Below are 24,484 nucleotides of genomic sequence, written 5' to 3'. Positions count from 1 at the left end.
CTGTCCAGGAGACCCCAGCTATCCCTTAACTAACTACCACAAGCCCCTCCTCATCCTGTTGCTCCAGCCAATCCACCTCTCCCCCATTCTCCACCTACAATCCTTAACCCCATAGTTGCTTCCCCTTCTCACGCTGTCATGCCGGCCCTGCGCTATCTTTTATTCTATTTTATTTTGCTCCGGGCCTTACTTTCCTGAAATGGCACAATATACAGCAATATTTTATTAATTTAATTAACACTGTACCATTTATCATTATAAAGCCATCTTATTATGATTTGTACTATAAAGTTGTCTTTGGAAATAAGAACCTCTTTTACCTGGAGGCCATGAAAGGCTGTATACAATGCCAACTAATTTTGGAAGCAAGTTCTTTTACGTGGCTGAATTGGTTATATGCAGAGCACACCGCCATTTTGCCTTGTGCTATTTAGCACACACTTCATCTTAGTGAAATAATGCATCTTTAGGCTAAAAGTTTCACTCACCATTCATTCAAATCAAGAGACATCATCACCAGTCTGTTCTCATCATCATAACTCCCAGCAAACACTGGTCTGCTGACGCCCATACAGCGTCCTTTTATTGTAACAAAAGCCTTCACAGACCACAGCTGATTGGAGGAGGTCACAGCGTGTGACCATAGGAAGTGATGTCACAGGATGTGACCTCCTCCATGGGAAGCCAGGACACAGAATGGGGGCTCCACACAGCAAATGCTCATATATGGATGTGACAGTATATGTTAACCCTTCCGACAGGGATATTTAAATACATACAATACATGAATACAATATAATACAACAACAACATGATATGATACAATAACGATACAGTAATAATTCAATAACAATACGATGCAGTAATAATACAATAACCAATGAACACAGTTCCTGATGAGGGGAGCTTATCTGCAGGTGTATGCTCACATCACAATACAGTGTTTATCAGGCACCGAGAGATTATAAGAGAATATATCCGCTAAACCAACAATGCGTTTGCAGAGTGGACGCATCCCACAGGCAAATATCTGTGCATGGCACAGGGGCCCTTTCGCCGGCCGACTAGGCATGTGCAAAAGGGAAAATTTCGTTTCGTTTCGTTTTAATTCGTTATTTAATTAATTTCATTAAGTTAGGTTTGTTACATGTGTTAAATTCGTTTTCGGAACTCGTTCGTTTTCGACCGAATTTCGAAAAATCCGGTCGAAAAAATATTTCGACCGTTTTCGGAATTCGTTCGTTTTTGACCGAAATTCGACAACAAATAGTCTCTTTTCGAATATAATTTCAAAATTCGATCGGAATTCGAAAAAAAAAAAAAAAAATTCGAATTCCGAATCGAAAACCCGCGGACGAAATTCGATCGGAATTCAAAAAAAAAAAAAATTTTTTTTTTTTTCGAATTCCAAATCGAAAACCCGCGGACGAAATTCGATCGGAATTAAAAATAAAAAAAATAAAAAATTTTTTTCGAATTCGATCGGAATTTGAAAAAAAAAAAAATCGAATTCCGATCGAATTTCGTCCGCGGGTTTTCGATTCGGAATCGAAAACGTTCGTTCGGATTCGGTAAATTCATTAATATTGCAATTCGGGAATTCGTATGCATCCGAATGTCCGAATAATGAAAAATTCGTCCGAATTTCGATTCGGAACGAAACGAAATGCACATGCCTACGGCCGACACCCCCACTCCACAAACACCCTTCTCCAAATCAGGAAGTTTATCTCAACCAGTCTCAGTCCGCCCCAGTCAGCTCTTTAGAGCGGGTTGCGGGAGAACCAACAATGGGTGACACTATGACAATACATATAAAATACATCTTCATAAAATTTCCACAACAGCTTCTATACACCAAAGGGTCCCAATGGTCACCTTGGGTTGTGTTGAAAATGAGTGGATCTGAGATTGAAGGACTGCACCATAATACTATAGTTCTAATATAATTGCATTCCAATGTAAAAATTACGTGGAAGACACTATACAAAGCCAATAAATTTAAGAGCCAGGGTTTGCCCCCTTCATTGGGGTTTAAATGAGAATGAAGCCTTTCCACCCTTTACAGCCAAGGAAGCTGCCAACTTAGCCTATGTAATCTATCATGCTTTAAAGGAAAAGGATTTTTTTTTTTCAGAGTTACAACCAGGAGCGTAACTAGAAATCACAGGGCCCCATAACAAAATGTTGTATGGGGCCCCCCCCCCTCCAAAAAAAAAAAATGAACTAATGCCATTGAACAACACATTACTACACTCATGTGGCACAGTACCCAAGCAACAGCTTATATTAATTTTGAACAGCAAAACAAAAATTTAAATAACCATATAATAAATAAAAAAAGAAAAAAATTGTTTGGGTGCAACGTCCCACGACTGCACAATTGCATACTTGCCAACTGTCCCGTTTTTAAAGGGACAGTCCCGTTATTTGGGACCTAGTCCCGGCTAGTGGGTCTCTACTCCTTCCCCAGCACACAGCACGTACACAAAAACAAGAAGCACATGGAGCCCAGCCACGCCCAGCCTCACCGCGATAGGACGGAGGGGTACCGCTTGTCCACCTTGGGGCAGGCGATTGGCCGAGGGGCGTGTCGGGGGCGCGGCCCTGTGTGGCAGGGATGATGTTTTGGTCACGTAGGAGGGAGGTTGCGGCTGTCTGGCTGACATGTAGACTGCAGTAAAAGCGGCAAGTAAGCGCTGTGTGTGTGCTGTCGGAGGGATGAATGGAGGGGGAGGGAGCAGCTGGCCGGGATGGAGCACGTTCACGGAGGAAGTAGAAGGATATATACACATTATAATGGGGAGGGAGGATTCGTGCAGAGTGCAGGCATCATGGTCCGCCCATCCTGCGCTGTCTGTGTCTGCCAATTAGATAGGACGTGACTGCGCCGCCTGCCAGAACCCACCAATGCCCATCAAGATTACATTTAGGATGCTTCCTGACAGCCAATGAGGTGCTGAGCGTAGGCACGGTGCGCCGCCCACATCATTGTGATTTTATTTCGTCCTCCAGTCCAGTCCCACCTACAATAGAGCAGAGGATCCCGCGCAGTGCCTTGGCTGGCTGTCCCACATGGTCTGCACTGTTTAGTGGAGGCTCAGGCTGGAGCTGAGAAGAAGGTACAGACAGTCTGATGTGTCAGTGTGGCCAGTACGGTCAGATGGTGTGTCTGCAATACTGCCTGACTCAAGCTGTAGACAGACAGTATTGTACACAGTTTGCAGCTGCAGCAATTATATTCAGAATTAACAGTGTAAACTATAATGTCATCATATACATATTTATTATAGTATGGACAAATACTCAATACTGTATTGTGGGAAACATTGACAAAACCCAAGGCATACTGCAAGAAGGTGTAGATAAATAACATCAGCCCTCCACAATATTCCCACCGTTATGTGCTAAAACAAGGACATTGGGCAGTGGCAGAGATAGCTACTAAAGTCCCCTTGATTGGCAAAATTAATAATCCAGCCACGTGTGTCAAGTGTCAATCCGCCACACGTCGTGGCAAGTGAAAATTCGCAGCATGTGGCAGGTGATGTGGCAAGTGACAATCCACATCTGAAGCCAGGTGACGTGGTGAGTGACAATCCGCAACTGAAGGCAGGTAAAGGTTTACTAGTAATGGTGGTGATCTGTGATTTAATGCTGGGATTTGTAGTCCTCTGTAACTGCTGGTATTCTGCATTGCATTTTATATAATGTATTGCTGGGATTTGTTGTTCCTCTAGCTGCTGGTATTCTCAATTGCACTGTATAATGTATTATTGCTGGGATTTGTAGTTCCTCTATAACTGGTCAGTGGTAATCTGCATTGCGCAGTATAATCATTATACAGCGTAATGGAGAATACCACCAGCTATAGAGGACTACATATCCGAGCAATAGTACATTATACAGCGCAATGCAGAATAATGCTATCTATGCTATCTTTCTCTGTAAAAGATAAATACGTTAAACGATCACTTTAAGCATCATAACCATTAAAGCTTAATGGAGCACAGATATAATGTATGGTGCGTGTGCCTGCGCGCGCGCACGCCGGGGGGGGGGGGGGCGGCAAAATGCACCTTCGCCTTAGTTAATAGCTGTGCTGCAAAGTGTCCCTGGAATTTTTTTTCAAATGTTGGCAACTATGCAATTGTCAGTTAAAGCGACGCAGTGCCAAATCGCAAAACGTGCTCTGGTCAGGAAGGGGGGGGGGGGGATTCTTCTGGGGCTGAAGTGGTTAAAATGACTAGGCTAGCATACTTCAGTAAATCTTGACAAATACCGTACATATGATTCACATAGTGGGAATGACACAGTATTTGAAATCTTCAATACGTTTGTAGAGAGATAAATGTATGACGTTTACCATTGCCACTATTGCCATTACTGCTGATTTAAAATTTTTTTTGCCATTTTTTCTACAAGACTCCCAGACGCTCGGGGCTAACAATGTACTCGGATGCGGCAAACACTCGGGGCTTTTTCTTCATCCTCACCGGTAGGGTTGTCCCGATACCACTTTTTTAGGACCGAGTACAAGTACCGATACTTTTTTTCATGTACTCGCCGATACCGAATACCGATATTTTTTTAAAATGCAGCCATGTGTCCCCAAATGCAGCCTTGTGTCCCCCCCATATGCAGCCATGTCTCCCCCCCCAAAAGCAGCCACGTCTCCCCCCCAAAAGCAGCCACGTCTCCCCCCCATATGCAGCCACGTCTCCCCCCCATATGCAGCCACGTCTCCCCCCCCCATATGCAGCCATGTCTCCACCCCCCATATGCAGCCATGTCTCCACCCCCCATATGTAGCCATGTCTCCACCCCCCATATGCAGCATTGTCTCCCCCCCCCCATATGCAGCTATGTCTCCCCTCCCCATATGCAGCCATGTCTCCCCCCTCCATATGCAGCCATGTCTCCCCCCCCATATGCAGCCATGTCTCCCCCCCATATGCAGCTATGTCTCCCCCCCCCATATGCAGCCATGACTCCCCCCCATATGCAGCCATGACTCCCCCCCCATATGCAGCCATGTCTCCCCCCCCCATATGCAGCCATGTCTCCCCCCCCCCCATATGCAGCCATGTCTCCCCCCCATATGCAGCCATGTCTCCCCCCCATATGCAGCCATGTCTCCCCCGCCGTCTAGCTGATCGGCGCTCAGGCCAGGGAACATAACAGCTTTCATTTGAATAGCTGCTGTTCCCCGCCGCGCGTCGTCATGGCCTCTCCCCCTTGTCCGGGCACTTTGATAGACAGATCACCTGTCCAATCCTGGGAAAAGTGCCCGACAAGGGGGAGGGGCCATGATGACGCGCGGCGGGGAACAGCAGCTATTCAAATGAAAGCTGTTATGTTCCCTGGCCTGAGCGCCGATCAGCTAGACGGCGGCAGCGGCAGCAGCTCTCCTCCAGTGTGATGTTATACATACCTGGGGACTGCTCTGCTCTTCGCCCTCTCTCCGACTTCTTCTCCGCCTCCACTCCGCCTTCCTCGCTGCCCCCTCAGTCTCCTCTCTGATCGGTTCCCGCCCGCTCTCCGCCCCCTCTCCGCCCGTTCTCCACCCCCACTCCGAAAAAAAAAAAAAAAAGTATCAGGATTAGGCATTAGGCATATCCGGATTAGGATATGTATATATATATATATATATATATATATATATATATATACATACAGTATATATATATATATATATATATATATATATATATATATATATATATATATATATATATATATATATATTAGGGGTGCAATGGATCAAAAAACTCACGGTTCGGATCGTTCCTCGGATCAGGAGTCACGGATCAGCAAAAAAAAAAAAAAAAAAAATCTCCTCCCTCCCCCCACTGTAATATCCACATCTCCCTCCCCCACTGTAATATTCACATCTCCCCCACTGCAGTGGCATCACTAGGGTTGGTGTCACCTGGTGCAAAAAAATAAATAAATGGTGTCGTCGTCCCCTCAGTACAGACCCCCCCCTCAGTACAGACACCCCAGTAGTACACCCCCCTCAGTACAGACACCCCCCAGTAGTAAAGACAGTAACCCCGCCCCCCAGTGCAGACACCCCACACAGTAGTAAAGACGGTAACCCCCCTCAGTGCAGACACCCCCTAGTAGTACAGGCAGACAGTGACCCCCCCAGTAGTACAGGCAGACAATGACCTCCCAGTAGCACATTCAGACAGTGACCCCCCCAGTAGTACAGGCAGACAGTGACCCCCCAGTAGTACAGGCAGACAGTGACCCCCCCAGTAGTACAGGCAGACAGTGACCCCCCAGTGCAGACCCCTCATCAGTATGACTGCCAGTCCCCCTTAGGCCGCGTACACACGGTCGATCCATTCGATGAGAATGGTCCGACGGACTGTTTTCATCGGTTCACCGCTGAAGCAGACTGATGGTCTTATATGCGTGCACATCATCGTTCCAAAAACCGATCGGGTCAGAACGCGGGGACGTAAAACACACGACGTGCTGAAAAAACGAAGTTCAATACTTCCAAACATGCGTCGACTTGATTCTGAGCATGCGCGGGTTTTGAATCGATGCTTTTGTGTACTAACCATCGGTTTGGACCTATCGGTCAGCGGTCCATCGGTTCGAACTTAAAGCAAGTTCTCAAAATTTTTGTCCGAAGGACAAAAGACCGATGGGGCGTACACACGGACGGTTTGGACCGATGAAACTGAACTTCAGTCCGTTTTTTGAAACTGAACTTCACGGTTCGAAAATATATATATATATAGATGTGTGTGTAAAATACTTATTTATTTTATTTTATTATAAGAGCTTTCATAATCTCTGTTCTCAGTTACATAAGGGGCTTGGTGTGGTGGGGGTGGGGAAACAGCAGTACACTGATCTTCTTAGTGAATGGCTATGCAAGGTAGGTGTGTCAGCACAAGTCTTGGCCATTGGAGGACAGGCAGAAAACTGACCACACTGAGATAGATGTGCTCTTATGTCTAGCATGGTTAGTTTGCAATAGGGAAGCAGGGGGACTTGCAGGAACACCAGGTGTTCACACAATGGAAGCAATACAAAGAGAACAGGATACTTTTTGACACAAATACAATGTGCATGGTGTACATGGTACCAGCCACATATCAGGAATATGAAATGTTGAGGTAACATATTCTTTAACCACTTACGGACGCCCACCGTCGTTATACGTCGCTACTTTGAAGAGGAATACCGTTATGGTAGCAGCTAGCTACCATAACCCCGGTATCCTCTTCAAAAGTGGGCGGTCCACTTTAGGATAATAGTGGTCTCTGCAGCGGATTCTCCGCAAGATCACTTTCTCTAGTCGTCTTCCAGGACGGCACCCTGAGAGATGACTGGCTTCTCCTGACAGGAAACACAATCAAAAAGAGGTTAAAAACCCCGCCCCTTCCCGTGCTCCTCAGTTCTTGATTGTGTTTCCCCACAGCGAAACGTTTATTTTTTTCTGACCTAAGGCCTGGGGCTGGTGGTCCCCCCCTGGGAACTGAACCGCAGGCACTGGGTAGCCTTTGGGTTCAGCGAATACTTCCACTCCTAGGGGGTCCCTTCTTACTCAGGGGGGCCTCACTATGTGAGCAGAAGAACCCCCCTGAGTGCTGGAGTCTCCTGGGGATAGGTGTCTATTCTGGAGCTCCAGGGGCTGATCCTCTCTCTCCCTGAGCCTTCCCCTTACCTTGGAGGTTTTTGGGTCGAGCTCTCTCCGGGGGTGGGGGCCTTCTGTGCGCTCTGGGGCTGCGGCCGGGTCGTCCTGGATCCCTGGGCGTTCATTGCCGTTCGAATTTTGGCGCCAAACCGGCGTCTCTCAGAGCCGGCGGCGCGGGGCAAGGACGTCACACACTCAGGCGCGCGCGTGTGTGTCACTTCCGGGTCGGCCTGGTAAAGATGGCGCAGCGCAGCTCCAGCACGCCAGTCCCGGCTTACCACTACACCGGAGACACACGGTACGTCCTACCGGAAAGAGGACAGCAGCAGCTGAGAGAGAGCAGAGCCATCATCCTCCCGCGATGGAGCGAGAGGGCCGGTCATCTTCGACCCTGGCTGCAGAGGAGACCACAGGGGGTGAGTCTTCTTGAATACAGGTATGGTGGGCTAAAATCCAATGTGATTTCTCAGCATTTACATACATGCCTGTGTACCTTTTCCTTTTTAGGGGAGGATTGCACTGCCCAGGGGGGGGCTAGTCGTTCAAGCAGCACTAGTCGTTCCAAGAAATGTGGCTACTGTAGTTGCAAATTACCCTCAGATTATTTCAAACCCTTTTGTGCTAAGTGTATTGTTAAGCTAGCAGGGAAGGAGACCTCTGAGATTCTGAAGGGGTTTCTTGAGGTACAGTCAGAAATGCTCTCTACGCTCAAGGAATTTCATGTGTCTTTAAAGAGCAAAGAGCCTGAACCCCCCATCGCAGGGCCCTCTTCTCAGGAGAGTTCCTCTTCACAGATCTTTAGAGTCCGCCAGGAATCCCTTGGTTCCTTAGTATCTGACTCCGAGGACTCAGAGATTCCCCCTCAGGAGGGTGGCTCTCTTGGTCAGGCAGAGGAAGAGAGCGAGGATACTAGGGCAGGCAGGTATGTCTTTGCTGCGGACGATATGGAAGGCCTCCTAGAGGCAGTATATGCCTCTGAAGAGATCCCTCAACCTGCGGAAGTAATTTCCACTCAGGATAGGCTATACCAGGGCCTGCTAAAACCTCAGGCCAAGGCTATTCCGGTACACCAGTCCCTAAAGGATATTATCCTCAGGGAATGGGCAGAGCCAGAGAAGAAGCTTTTAAGGTACAAGACCTGGAAACGACGTTGCCCCTTTAAGGAGGAGGAGGAATCAACTTGTTTTAAGATTCCTAGACTAGACGCTCCGCTCGCGCAAGTTTCCAAGCAATCGGATCTCTCTTTTGAGGACACAGGCAATTTGAGGGATCCTATGGATCGGCGGGCAGAGACCTCCTTGCGTAGGGCCTGGGAGGCTAACGCGGCTGCCTTGGGCCCCGCCTTAGCCTCGGCCTGTGTTGCAAGAAATGCCAATTCCTGGATCTCAAAATTGCAGGAACATGTGTCCCAGGGGTCAGATTCTAAGGAAATTTTAGAATCCCTTCAACTCTTAGGGAGCGCAGTAGCATATTTAGCAGACGCCTCTGTAGAGACTGTGCGTTCTACTGCAAAAACAGGAGCCCTCCTCAATTCTGCCAGAAGGGCAGTGTGGGTCAAAATGTGGAACGGGGACCTTGCGTCCAAAAACCGCCTTTGTGGTCTTCCCTTTGAGGGCTCCCTGCTCTTTGGTTCAGGCCTGGATCAGGCCCTGACTAGATCCTCAGAGAAAGGGGTTCGCTTTCCTGCTAAGCCTAGACAAAACAAGAAAAAGTTTTTTCGAGGCCCCCAGGGTGGATTTGGAGGTAAGAACCGTCCCTCAGAGAAAAAGCCCCCTTACAACAGGCGTTGGGGTACTGGGAAGGAAAAGCAAAAAGGAGGTATCCTCTTTTCCAATCCCAAGCCCAGCGACAAGGACTCCAAATGACGGGAAGGTCGGGGGAAGACTCTCCCAGTTCCTTCCCAGATGGGAGAGTATTACTCAAAGTCCACATATTCTCCAGATTGTAAGGGAAGGTTACAAGCTAGAGTTCCGTCAGCTTCCCCCTCAAAACTTTATTTTGACGCATTTACCCAGGGACCCTCTCAAATCAGCAGCCCTTCTACAAAATGTTGCAGAACTGGCACATCAGGGGGTCATAGTCCCAGTCCCGGTGTACCAGAGAGGGTTGGGTGTGTACTCCCACATCTTTATGGTTCCCAAACCTTCAGGGAAATTTCGTCTGATAATAAATCTGAAGCCCCTGAATACCTCCCTCCTCCACAAGAAGTTTCGTATGGAGAGCATTTACAGCCTCAGGAGGCTCCTACTGAGGGAGGTATTCATGGTCACCATCGATTTACGAGACGCATACCTCCATGTCCCGATTTTCTTGGGGCATCAGAGGTTCCTCAGGTTCGCGATCGCCTCCGTCCAGGGAGTGCAGCATTGGCAATTTGCTGCCCTTCCTTTCGGATTGGCCTCCAGTCCAAGGGTCTTTACCAAGGTCCTGGCGGAGGCGATCGCTTTCCTGCACCTACAAGGGATAGCGATAGTTCCCTATCTCGACGACTTGATACTATACAATCAAAGTCGGGATCTCCTTCTTGCGGATCTGGCCACTGCAATGACTACCCTCGAGTCCTTGGGGTGGATCATCAACAGGGAGAAGTCCTCTCTCCTTCCAGAACAGCAGAAACTCTATCTAGGGTTTCTGATAGACTCCCTGGGAGGGAAGCTCCTTTTACCCAGCGACAAGATCCGAGGTCTCATGTCAGTGGTCAGATCAACGTTGGAAAGAGCAGAGTCCTCCTTCAGGGACATCATGAGAGTCTTAGGTCTAATGACTTCCTGTATTCCAGCAGTCCCGTGGGCTCAGCTCCACTCCAGACCCCTACAATTTTTCCTTCTCTCCTCCTGGGACGGAAAAAGGGAATCCCTAGAGCTCAGTGTCAGTCTCCCAGAACCAGTGAAACTCTCACTGGGTTGGTGGCTCATCCCACAGAACCTACAGCAAGGTCTGTCGTGGGGCCAGACCAATCCGGTCAGGATCACCACGGACGCCAGCTCATGGGGGTGGGGCGCACATCTGGACGATCTCTGTGCCCAGGGTACCTGGGGACAACGACAGAAGGGGGCCTCTTCAAATTACCGCAAGCTATTAGCGGTCGGAGAGGCTCTGAAGGCATTCGAGGACAGAGTCTTGGACCAGGAGGTCCAGATCATTTCCGACAATGCGACCGCGGTGGCCTTCCTCAACCATCAGGGGGGCACCAGATCTCGCACCCTTCTAGACTTGTCCTTAGAGATCCTGGGCTGGGCCGAGCAGAGAATTCTCTCGCTCTCGGCGGTACACCTGAAAGGGACCCTCAATCTGGAGGCAGACTATTTAAGTCGCCATCCCATTCTCCAGGGGGAATGGGAACTAAATACAGAGATTTTCAGTCTAATATGCCAGCACTTTGGCAGCCCAGAGATAGATCTCTTCGCCCGCAGGGCAAACCGGAAGGTGAAGAGATTCTTCTCTCTCTCCCGAGAACACGGCTCGGAGGGGGTGGATGCACTGGCACAGGTGTGGAGGTTTCAGCTAGCCTATGCCTTCCCTCCTTTGAGCCTAATTCCGAGAGTCCTGCAGAAGGTAAATCTAGCAGTAGGGAAGTTCATTCTCGTCACACCCTGGTGGCCCAAGAGGGCCTGGTTTCCCGCTCTAGAGCGAGGGTCAGTGTTGCCTCCCCTTCTTCTCCCTGTCCGGGCGGACCTTCTTCGTCAGGGTCCGATTTTTCACCCAGAACCCGGCTTCTTCAAGCTGACGGCCTGGTGCTTGAGAGGCGGAGCCTGAGGGAGAAGGGCTGCTCAGAGAGAGTTATTGACACGCTTCTAGCCAGTAGGAAGGTAGTCACTAGGCGTATATATGCCAAAACCTGGGGTATCTTCTCTCGCTGGTGCTCAGAGAGACATGTTTCTCAGCAGGAGACCTCGGTCATCTTAGATTTTCTCCAAGATGGAGTAGACAAAGGGTTAGCCACGAGAACACTAAGGGTTCAGGTAGCAGCCTTGTCATATTTTTTGGATAGACGTTTATCCCTGGACCCCCTGGTTAAGAGGTTTCTTATAGCCAGAGACAGGTTGTCCCCAGTTCAGATCTCTAGGGTTCCACCCTGGGATCTTTCGTTAGTGTTAAACCAACTTACCAAGGCTCCGTTTGAGCCAATCGACACTATCCCCATCAGGTTACTCACCTTTAAATTCGCCTTCCTCTTGGCAATCACAACGGCCAAGAGGATAGGTGATATGCAGGCGCTCTCCATTAAAGAGCCATTTTTTCGCTTATTTGAGGACAGGGTCGTTCTAAGTCAGGACCCCCTTTACCTTCCTAAGGTAGTGACAAAGTTCCACAGGTCACAGGAGGTAATCCTCCCTTCTTTTTGTTCAAATCCCCAGAATGAAGGAGAAGCTTCCTTTCATTGTCTGGATGTTAGACGATGTCTATTAGCTTACTTAGAAAGAGTTACAGTCTTTAGACGTTCTACTCATCTATTAATTTGTTTTTCGGGTCAGAAAAGAGGCCTTCAAGCGTCCAGAGCCTCTATTTCCAGATGGATTAGGCAGACAATTTCCTTAGCTTATGTACAAGCCGGTAAGGTAGCTCCTAATGTTAAAGCACACTCCACACGATCACTAGCAACCTCCTGGGCAGAAAGGGCCGGAGCTTCGGTGGAGCAGATTTGCAGAGCAGCGACGTGGTCAAGCCAGAACACGTTCCTGAAACATTATAGAGTTGACCTACTGTCACCTCAGGACTTGGTTTTCGGGAGAAAGGTCCTGCAAGCAGTGGTCCCGCCCTAAGGTAGGCCTGAAGCTACTTGCTTCTCTCTCAGGGTGCCGTCCTGGAAGACGACTAGAGAAATGACCAGTTACACTTACCGGTAGCTGTATTTCTGGTAAGTCTTACAGGACGGCAGGCCTACTTCCCACCCTTGGGATACATTATTGGTTTGTATTATATTTTTTTGTGGTGTTTTTTCCGTGCACTGGTGGGTTCATACTTTATCTCAAACTGAGGAGCACGGGAAGGGGCGGGGTTTTTAACCTCTTTTTGATTGTGTTTCCTGTCAGGAGAAGCCAGTCATCTCTCAGGGTGCCGTCCTGTAAGACTTACCAGAAATACAGCTACCGGTAAGTGTAACTGGTCATTTTATCGGCATGCTTCAGATCCCCCCACCACTACCAGCTATGGGGTCTTTGTAGTCTCTTCTAGGGTGATAATACTGCTCCTCCATATATACTGTATAGCGAGTTAGTGTTGTCACCCTAAGACAGGAAGTGTTACTGGCAGGATATATCTAAGTAAAATATAGGAGAGAAAACTAGGACTATAGGACTGGGTAACTACAATATTTTAAATTGTATTCTTGGGTTTATAGTAAATACACTTTAACCCTATACAGTCACAAGAAAACTATATTTAATATTTTCCTCTATAGTAGTCCTTTTTTTTTCAGTAAGTTTTGACATCCAAGTAGACACAACAGTCTTCCCCTCCCCCTCCTCCCTAAAAACATCTCTTCATCTTACGGTATAAATAAATAATCCAACATTTTGGCAACAGGTAAAACGCAGCATCCAGTCAGTTGTCACAGTATGCTGGACTACGTTTCGGCAACCATCTGTTCAAATTTTTAATGTATATTTCATGTATAAAGGTCAAAAATTCAAAAAGCTTATTTAGATATGCAACGCAATCCTTCACTTTCCTTGGCAGGCCTTTGATCCTCGGAACTGAACGCATATCGGCTAACTTCAGTCCCGAAACATTGCTAGAACAGTTATCAGCATAAGAAATTATATTCAATGGGCCGGATTCAGAAAGAAGATACGACGGTGTATCTCCTGATACGCCGTCGTATCTCTGAGTCCGGCCGTCGTATCTATGCGCCTGATTCATAAAATCAGGTTACGCATAGATATGCCTAAGATCCCACAGGTGTAAGTGACTTACACCGTCGGATCTTAGGCTGCAATTCCAGGCCGGGCGCTAGATGGCGCTTCCATATCTTTTACACGTCGAATATGCAAATGAGCATTTACGCCGATTCAGAAACGAACGACCGCCCGGCGCTTTTTTTTTACGTTGTTTGCCTTTGGCTTTTTCCGGCGTAAAGTTACCCCTGCTATAGCAGAGGTAAGTGCGGTGTATCCTATGTTAAGTATGGCCGTCGTTCCCGCACCGAGTTTTGAATTGTTTACGTTGTTTGCGTAAGTCGTTCGCGAATACGGCCGGACGTAATTTACGTTAACGTCGAAACCAATGACGTCCTTGCGACGTCATTTGGAGCAATGCGCGCTGGGAAAATTTGCGGACGGCGCATGCGCTGTTCGATCGGGGCGGGGACGCGCCTGATTTAAATAGTACACGCCCCCTAGCCGCGGAATTTGAATTCCGCCGGGGGATTTACGATACGCCGCCGCAAATTTAGAGGCAAGTGCTTTCTGAATAAAGCACTTGCCTCAAAAAATAGCGGCGGCGTAACGTAAATCAGATCTAAAGATCCGCTAACCTATCTGAATCTAGCCCAATGTGTGAGTGATTTACACCCAAAGAATCTCTCCAGCAAAAATGTTGTTTAAGCCTTGGATAGTGCGGGGAAAGTTTGGAGCCTCTGTCTTGTTTTTATTGTTGTTTGTGTCCCTTATGAGGAGTAAGGATGATGGAAATTGAGAGTTTTCACTTTCCCAAAATATTGTTGAAAATTGGGAGATTTCGGGAAAATTAAATGGATTGTAGTCAATGGGGAAGGAGAAATTGTAGTGGTATTAACGGCTTCAGCCCCGGAGGATTTGGCTGCCCAATGACCGGGCCATTTTTTGTGATTCGGCATTGCGTCGCTTTAAGTGACAATTGCGCGGTCGTGCGACGTGGCTCCCAAACAAAATTGAGGTCCTTCTTTCCCAACAAATAGAGTTTTCTTTTGGTGATATTTTATCACCTCTGCAGTTTTTATAGATATGCCTAAGATCCCACAGGTGTAAGTGACTTACACCGTCGGATCTTAGGCTGCAATTCCAGGCCGGGCGCTAGGTGGCGCTTCCATATCTTTTACACGTCGAATATGCAAATGAGCATTTACGCCGATTCAGAAACGAACGACCGCCCGGCGCTTTTTTTTTACGTTGTTTGCCTTTGGCTTTTTGCGCTATAAACAAAAAATAAACAAAAAAGAGCGCCAAAAAGTCGCAATAAGTGTATATTGATTGGTTTGACATTTTTATTATTATTTGTTTTACTAGTGTAGCGCCCCCCTGCTTTCAGCATGGGCACTACACCAAAGTTAGTGGCGAATGGGAGAGTTATGTTGCTCCCATTCATGATTTGTTCAAATTCCGGAACCTCTGTCGTTCCAGAATTATCCGCTGGGTCAGACTGTGGTCTGGGGATGCAGTGCCATCCCTGGCCAGCAGTTGGCGCTAGAGGGGTTCTGGCAGAGCAAGCTTTCCCAGCAGCCAATTAGAGGAGTTTTCCCTCGCAAGGCCTGCTGGGGGAGAGTATATCTGGGATAGGGGTCATGTGTTCCAAAAACTTTGGGGTCCCATTCCAAGTGCGGTACCCACCTTCAGGGTACGCGCATCCATGGACCCCGCCAGCGCGGCCCACCTGGCCAAAGCTCGAGACTGCATTGACCCTCATCCTGAGGAGAAAGGGGACCCCAGTGTTTCGCTGGGTTCCAGAATCTATTGAGAAAATCCCAGTCAGTCTGGAATTGGGTGTCCGGACCACTGACAGGTATGATTGCTGTCATCCAGGAGCCTGTTTAGGAAGAAGTTTGCTGGGAGGAGATGCTCTTTATTCACCTAAGTCCTTTATTGAAATTGGCCTGTAGCAGGGGCCCTAGAGCCGGGTCTGTGAGACAGACCTGTTCCTCCCAGACAATTCAGAGTGATGCTTCGGCTGCCAGGCCTATCATAGGGATCTGTCTGGGGGCACTTTACCCACTCTAAGATAATTGCGACGTGTTATAGAAGTTGGTGTTATGCAGAGCAGTACCGACTGCTCCATCCAATATCCAGGCCTGATACTGCAAGGTTCTCTCCTACTATCCTTTTCATCAACCTTGTCCTTCCAAACTGATGTTGATGTTGGCCGTGTTTGGCCTGGAAATAAAGCATTGAAAACTTTTCAGTCACTGTCTGGACATTCGCTCACTATCTGTTCTACCACCGCACCCCATGGAGCCATGTCAGGGTAACTTAATTTGCCGATCTCAAAATCAATCAGCGGCTCCTTCGGGGGTGAGCGTTACACTAGTAATGGCGGCTATCTTCAATTTTTATTGTGACTGTGATATTGCGGCAGACAAATCGGACACTTTTGACCCAATTTTGGGACCATTGTCATTTATACAGCAATCAGTGCTATAAAAATGCACTGATTACTGTGTAAATTACCCTGGCAGGGAAGGGGTTAACCAGTAGGGGGCGATGAAGGGGTTAAGTGTGCCCTAGGGAGTGATTCTAACTGTGGTGGGGCTGGGCTACTGCTCCCGATGACAGGGAGCAGAAGATCACTGTCCTGTCACAAGGCAGAACAGGGAAATTCCTTGTTTACATGAAAAAAATTGTTTTCGATTTCGAATTCGAAAAGTTTTCAAATAATTTTCAAATTCAAAAAGTTTTCGAATAGTTTTAGTATAGAAAAAGTTTTCTAAAAGTTTTCGAATTTGAATAGTTTACGAATTTGATTAGTTTTCGAATTTCCAAAAATAATATAATAGACTGGAAAATAAAAGAATATAATCTGAAAAAAAAATTATATATATTTTTTAGATTCTATTCCTTTATTTTCTATTCTATTTAATTCTCTTTGGAATTTGGAAAACTATTCGAAAACATTTCAAATTCGAATTTGAAAACTTTTCGAATTCAAATTTGAAAACTTTTCGAATTCAAATTTGAAAACTTTTTGAATTCAAATTTGAAAACTTTTTGAATTCGAAATGTATTCAAAAACGATTTGAAAACAATTTGAATTTCGTCCAAATTTTTTTCGTCATTGCTGATTCGTTTTAAATTCGGTACTATTCTAATTCGAAAATTAGAATACATCCGAATTTCCAAATAACGAAAATTAATCTTAATTATTATTCGGAACGAAACAAACCACACATGTCTAATCTGCATCAGATTTCATCCTGAAAAATTATGTCATCGTCACCAAACATCCTTTCAATTGATGGAAAAAGAAAAGTGTCTCAAATCTCGATACAAACTTGTGCATTTATTGAGGATTTAATGACTCATCTCCCCCGTACCTTTACCTGACATGCGACCCCATATCATCAATGATTGTGGAAATTTGTATGCTTTTTTCATACATGTCATTGGAATGGCACCAAACAAAAGTTCCGGCATCATCACCCTGCCCAATACAGATGTGTTGATTCATCATTGGATATCACTTCTATCCAGTCATCCACAGTCCATGATTGCTTTTCTTTAGCCCGTTGTAACCTTGTTTTTTTCTGTTTAGGAGTAAATGATGATGAAATATAAAACAATCAAAACAGCAGTAGACAAATAACAAATACACAAACAGGATCAAATGCACAAAATATAATGTAAGAAAAAACATACCCCCCCCCCCAAAAAATCTTCACAATCACTAAATAAAGAAAACAAAAACAAAGTACACCCCCAGTGACAAAACAGGAAGTGAGGGGGATTTCCTCAAAAGGGATACAGACAGCAATAAGGCTGCTTTCAGACTGGGGCAGCGGGTCTGTTAGCGGTAAAGCACCGCAAATTTTCTGGGCACTTTACCGCTGTTTTAGTGGCGCTATTTCGGCCACTAGCGGGGTGCTTTTAACCCCCACTAGCAGCCAAAGAAAGGGTTAAAACCGCCCATGTTGTGGCGCTTCACAGGTGCTTCGGAAACGCTGCCCATTCATTTGAATGGGCAGGGTCGGTGTAGGAGCGATGTATACACCGGTCACAAACCACCCCAAAGATGCTGCTTGCAGGACTTTTTTTCATGTTCTGCAAGCGCACCGCCACAGTGTGAAAGCAGTCAGGCTTTCACGCTGGGGAGGCATGTGAGGCAGATTACAGTAGGGTGACCAGATTTTTAAAATGAAATCCAGGGACATATTTTTTCTTTACTAGTAATGGCAACAATCAGCGACTCTCTGCCCGTCGCCGCCCGCCTCACAGTCTGTCAAGTCTTACTCTTTGGGCCCCGGCTACTACTGGATGGGGAGCGGAGGAAGATCACTCCGCCAGGGAAGGCAAGGAGATCGGCAGGTGGCTGGCCAGGATATGAGCCAAGGCAGAAGAACATGCGAGCAGAGCTGAATGGGCATGCACCCGAAACTGAGGATATATTCCCTCTGCTCCGACCAGCACATGATCATCAGAAAGGGGAACAGATAATGGGAAAAATACAACCCCCCTATGCTAGTAGGCACGGCGGAGCGGTGGTGTGTAATTCTAATTTTTTCATTTTAATTTTGCACCGACTGTCTTTGAAATTGCCCCTGCCCCCTATTAAATCCAATCTGGGGACAAAACCAGGGACAGACTTGGTCCCGGGACAGTGTCCTCAATCCGGGGACTGTCCCCTGAAACTGGGGATGTCTGGTCACCCTAGATTACAGGCACTACATTACAGGTGTTTTTTTTGCACTAAAATGCATGAAAACTGCCTCAGTGTGAAAGGGGTCTTATAGTTTAACCACTTGCTGACTTCCGCCTGTAGATATACGTCGGCAAAATGGCACTACCTGCAAGTTGCTTTGAATTTGCCTTCGTGTGAGTGTGCGCACCCCTGCCGCGAGCTCCGTGGCCGGCCACGCGGACTCGATGTCCGCCGGTGTCCCACGATCGTGTCACGGAGCTGCAGAACGGGGAGATGCCTATGTAAACAAGGCATTTCCTTGTCCTGCCTAGTGACAGGACACTGATCTACTGCTCCCTGTCATCGGAAGCAGTGATCACTGTCGTGTCACTCGTAGCCCACCCCCCCCACCGTTAGAATCACTCCCTAGGACACACGTAACCCCTTCCTTACCCCCTAGTGTTAACCACTTCACTGCCAGTTACATTTATACAGTAATCAGTGCATTTTTTATAGCACTGATCGCTGTATAAATGACAATGGTCCCAAAATAGCGTCAAAAGTGTCCGATGTGTCTGCCATAATGTCGCAGTCACGATAAAAATCGCAGATCGCCGCTATTACTAGTAAAAAATATATATTAATACAAATGCCATAAATCTATCCCCTTTTTTGTAGACGTACTGTGACGTATTGTGGTATTGGTTACTTGGGGAGCCACAGTCTATTATAAATTTTGTGTCCAGGTTTCAGGTTGTCTGAAACCCGGACACATGATTCGAAACCTGGACTGTCCAGGTGAATCCCAGACAGGTGGCAACCCTAGTCTGGTTAGGAACTAACATTTATTTCCCATAACTGGAGTGCAGGTTCACTTTAAACCTTGGTGTATAAATACAACGTTATACTGTGCTTACCCTGCAGCAACTGTTCTCATGCTCTTGCGTTTACACATTGCAATTGTAACATGTCCAGGGAAAACCCAAGGCTTCATCATATACTGACGGAGAGACGGAGAGACAGCAATCTCTGACTTGGATATTAGACCTGGGAATACAACGGAAATTCATTGCTGTGGATTTATTTCTACAGGTCAGGAAGTGGTCACCAGTACAGTATGTTTTATGATGAAGGTTCACCACTGAGAAAAACATATTACATGATGCATTAGGAAATTGATGGAAAATATAAAAAACATGTTCAGTATAATTGCTACAATGTATTATTATTATCTAGAACAGTAATGAAAATAACTAAAGTGGTTCTAAAGACTGAAGGTGTTTTTTTTTTATCTTAATGTATCCTCTGCATTAAGATAAAATACCTTCAGGATGGACCCCCCCCCCCCCCTCCCCAAACTCCCCTTATACCTGACCCTGATCTCGATCCTGTGATGTGCCCAAGAACATAGACTCTCTTCTCTCTCTCACTCCTTATTGGCTCAGAGACAGTAGCAGAAGCCATTGGCTCACACTGCTGTCAATCACAGCCAGTGAGAAGGGAGCTGATCTGTATGGACGAGCCATTATAGGGGCACTTGGTGGAGGGGGGCAAGGAGTGAATATGGGGGATCCAAGAAGATGGATCGGGCTGCTCTGTGTAAAACCATTGCACAGAGCAGGTAGGTATAACATATTTGTTTGCTTTTTAATTTGAACGTTTACAATCAATAAATTAAAATACAACAATCATATATAGAACAAAGAAGGACAAAGGTGGGACTTTAAAGGGGCTGTAAAGGTAAACATCCAATGGTACCACCCCCCCCCCCCCAGAACCCCCGTTTTTCTTACCTCACCCCTCGAAAGTCCTGCGCGCGTCCTCGTGATCCTCTTCAAGTTCCAGCCTGGCAGTTGATTGGCTAGGCTGGACGGATTGATAGCAGCGCAGCCATTGGCTGCAGCCTCACCAGCATTCATCAAATGCAGCCTATCAGCACCCATCAAATGCAGCCTCACCAGTGCCCATCAAATGCAGCCTACCTGTGCTCAGAGGTCAAGAGGTTAAAATCAATTAAAAACATTCGACCAGCACAATAAATTGCCCCATTTGCACAGAGTAAATGTACATACCCTTTCATGGGGTGGATTTCTATGCAAAGGGGCAGATCCGAGTACGCCGGTGTATCTACTGATACGTTGGCGTACTTTCAAATTTCCTGCGTCGTATCGTTGTTTTGAATCCTCAAACCAAGATATGATGGCTTCTGGGTTAGATCCGACAGGTGCACGTCTTCTTACGCCTTCCGTTCTAAGATGCCTTTTTTCGGCATCCGCTGGGTGGCGTTCACGTTGTTTTCCGCGTCGGGTATGCAAATTAGCTATTTCCGACGATCCACGAACGTCGTCTGTAGTCGGCTTTTTCCGGCGTATAGTTAAAGCTGCTATTTTGTCGCGTATAGTTAAACCTGGCATGTTAAGTATGGCCGTCGTTCCCGCGTTTAATTTGAATTTTTTTTTATCTTTTTTGTGTAAGTCGTTCGTGAATCGGGATGGACGTAATTCACGTCTACGTTAAAAAAAATTACGTCCTTGCGACGTCATTTAGCACAATGCACGGCGGGAAATTTAGGAACAGCGCATGCGCCGTTCATTCAGGCGCGGGGACGCGCTTCATTTAAATGAAACACGCCCCCCTACTCGCCGATTTGAATTAGGCGCCGTTACACCGCGAGAGATACACTACGCCGCCGTAACTTACGGCGCAAATTCTTTGTGGATTCATAGCTGCCAAAAGTAAGTTACAGCGGCGTAGCGTATCTCACATACGCTGCGCCCATCTAATTGTATGTGGATCTACCCCAAATAGTTTTATAAATACACCCCTTAAAATGTATCTAAACTCAAAAATATAAATATTTCAGGGAACCTCCTTTCATTTTCTAGATCTGGGAACTCATCATAGAAATTTCACCCCATGAGTTATAAATAACTACCAGGGGGTCTAACTCTCCAACATCTGTCAAAAACTGTTTTGTTTTTTGGAGGACTGAACCTCTACCGACGAGCTTAACCACTTCCAAACCGCTGTACGTCTTTATACGGCCTAACTTTAAAGATAGATATCTCGGTAACGGCAGCAGCTGCTGCCACAACCAAGGTATCCATCTTTAGTGTCAGCGGTTCTGTTAACGATAACGGCGGTCTCCGCGGCGGATTCTGTTAACGATAACGGTGGTCTCTGCGGCGGATTCGCCGCGAGATCACCGTTATCGGCGGCGGGAGAAGGGCCCCCCCCCTCCCGCCGCTCTCCCGCGCCCTCCGCCGCTTACCGGAGCCGTCGGTAGCGGCGGACGAGATCGGGTGCGTTCGGCTGCTGACTGGGGACAAGACTGAAGGAAAAATCTCCTTCGCCCGTCCCCATAGCTCTGCTGGTGAAAAAATGATAGTTTCAATTTTTTCAATTTTTTTTTTTTTTTTTTTTTGCATTTTAGTCTAAATATGAGATCTGAGGTCTTTTTGACCCCAGATCTCATATTTAATAGGACCTGTCATGCTTTTTTCTATTATAAGGGATGTTTACATTCCTTGTAATAGGAATAAAAGTGATCATTTTTTTATTTATTTTTTTCCAGTGTAAAAAATAATAAAATAAATACAAAAAAAATTTTTTAAAGCACCCCGTCCCGACGAGCTCGTGCGCAGAAGCGAGCGCATACGCGAGTAGCGCCTGCATATGAAAACGGTGTTCAAACGACACAAGTGAGGTATCGCCGCGATCGTTAGAGCGAGAGCAATCATTTTAGCCTTAGGCCTACTCTGTAACTCAAAAAATGCAACCTATAGAATTTTTTAAACGTCACCTATCAAGATTTTTAAGGGTAAAAGTTTGACGCCATGCCACGAGCGGGCGCAATTTGTAAGCGTGACATGTTGGGTACCATTTTACTCGGCGTAACATTATCTTTCACAATATATAAAAAAATTGGGCCAAATTTATTGCTGTCTTATTTTTTAATTCAAAAAAGTGTTTTTTTTCCAAAAAAAGTGCGCTTGTAGGAGCGCTGCGCAAATATGGTGTGACAAAAAGTATTGCAATGATCGCCATTTTATTCTCTAGGGTATTAGAAAAAAAAAAATATATATATAATGTTTGTGGGTTTTAAGTAATTTTCTAGCAAAAAAAACTGTTTTAGTCTTGTAAACACCAAATCTGAAAAACACCCAAAGTAGAGAAGTGGTTAATTAAAATGACATTAAAGGGTCACTAAAGGAATTTTTTTTTTTAGCTAAATAGCTTCCTTTACCTTGCTGCAGTCCTGGTTTCATGACCTCATTGTTCGTTTTTGCTTTCATGTTGCTGTAAATCCTCTCTGTTCTGGACACTTCCTGGTTGCCTGTTTCCTGATCACCACAGTACTGGGAGATTTCTCACGGTGGTCACTAATCAAGGAGGTGTGATTACTGTGTGTAAAACGAAACTGGATTGGTGCTGAGGGGTTTTAGACAAAGTATCACTGCTCTCTATTGGCTGACTGCCCTCTAGTGGCTCTCTGTACATCAGAGAACCAGCAAACAACAGCAAAAACGAAACTACACTGCAGGCACATTATATGATTGTTTTTTTATCTATTTTTAATCATTTTTAAAAGGAATCAGTTAACTATTATGTCTCTATGCCCTGTAAACAGTCATTTCAGCTAAAAAAATGTTTTCCTTTAGTGACCCTTTAAATGTTTCTAATATTTGTCCCTGTATAATAAAAAAGAATAATCATTCTTGCTAGTCCTTTGTCGGCATGCAGCCAAGGTTATCCTTGCACCAAATCTTTCTTGATCCACCTGACCTTGGCTTGGTATCAAGAGATCCCCACATTTTTCTTGTATCAAAATGAAGGAAAACAATTATGTAAGTAGAATGTGTAGTGTGATAGTATTAAATGTATCCCTGATATTTCCCTTTATTGCTTTACATGAGCTCACTCTGCAGACCACACTGTATATGATATGTTCAGTTCAGTTGGAATCAATCAGAGAAAGTCAGGGGTGGAACGATCTGACAGCAGATTGTTTGCTGGAATATTTTTAATGCCACAGAAGTGCTATATGGCCTTGCCGGCAATCAGTGTTGCACAATGCCGAGGTGATAAAAGCAGGCAGGGATTTATACTGCTAACAGCATGTTCAAAGATGTGGTCATTACAGCCTCGCAGCATGCGGACAGTAAAAGCACTGACTTGTATCAAATATTTCTTCTCACCTGTGTCCCTGATTTTTTATTTATTTTTAGATTTGTATAGAAAATATAACTCGCATTAACCACTTAAGGACCTTGCCTGTTTTACAGACACTGGGCCAGATTCAGAAAGAGATACGACGGCGTATCTTCTGATACGCCGTCGTATCTCTAAGGCCGGCCGGTCGTATCTATGCGCCTGATTCAGAGAATCAGGTTCCGCATAGATATTCCTAAGATCCGACAGGTGTAAGTGTCTTACACCGTCTTATCTTAGGCTGCAATTTCAGGCTGGCCGCTAGGTGGCGCTTCCGTATTTTTCCGCAAGGAATATGCAAATTCGTATTTACGCCGATTCAGAAACGAACGACCGCCCGGCTTTTTTTTTTACGTCATTTGCGTTCGGCTTTTTCTGGCGTAAAGTTACCCCTGCTATATGAGGGGTATGTGCGGCGTATCCTATGTTAAGTATGGCCGTCGTTCCCGCGCCGAGTTTTTAATTTTGTATGTCGTTTGCGTAAGTCGTTCGCGAATACGGCTGGACATGATTTACGTTCACGTCGAAAGCATGACGATTTGCCGACGTCATTTGGAGCATGCGCACTGGGATTCAGTCGCGGCCGGCGCAGGCGCAGTCCGTTTGGCGCGGGGACGCGCTTGATTTAAATGATACACGCCCCCTAACCGCCGAATTTGAATTCCGCCGGGTGATTTACGCTACGCCGCTTCAACTTTACAGGCAAGTGCTTTGTGAGAAAAGCACTTGCCTGAAAAACTTGCGGCGGCGTAACGTAAATGACATACATTACGCCAATCTAAAGATCCGCTCTCCTACCTGAATCTGGTCCTCTGTGTTTACAAGATTAAAAAAGATTGAAAATGACTTAAAACCCCCAAAACATTGTATATATATTTTTTCTAACACTCTAGAGAATAAAATAGTGGTCATTGCAATACTTTTTGTCACACCGTATTTGCGCAGCGGTCTTACAAGCGCACTTTTTTTGAAAAAAATTAACTTTTTTGAATTAAAAAATAAGACAACAGTAAAGTTAGCCCAATTTTTTTCAAAGTGAAAGTGCCAGGACTGTCTTCCTAATGCCGCGTACACAAGCCTGCCTTGCAT

At 46.0% G+C, this 24,484-nt stretch overlaps 1 long non-coding RNA gene across 1 annotated transcript in view; it reads right to left on the bottom strand.

Annotated features, from left to right (window-relative positions):
* LOC120939938 overlaps window positions 1–19,228 on the bottom strand; it is a 45,347-nt gene extending 26,119 nt beyond the window's left edge. The window contains exon 1 of the long non-coding RNA XR_005749381.1: window positions 19,102–19,228. This is a non-coding gene — a long non-coding RNA (uncharacterized LOC120939938). The remainder of the gene's footprint in view (window positions 1–19,101) is intronic.
* Window positions 19,229–24,484: the final 5,256 nt, after the last annotated feature.

This window comes from Rana temporaria, chromosome 5, assembly GCF_905171775.1.
Source record: "Rana temporaria chromosome 5, aRanTem1.1, whole genome shotgun sequence".
NCBI lineage: Eukaryota > Metazoa > Chordata > Amphibia > Anura > Ranidae > Rana > Rana temporaria.
The sequence above is the reverse complement of the archived record's forward strand: the minus strand, read 5'-3'. Positions and strand labels throughout refer to the sequence as shown.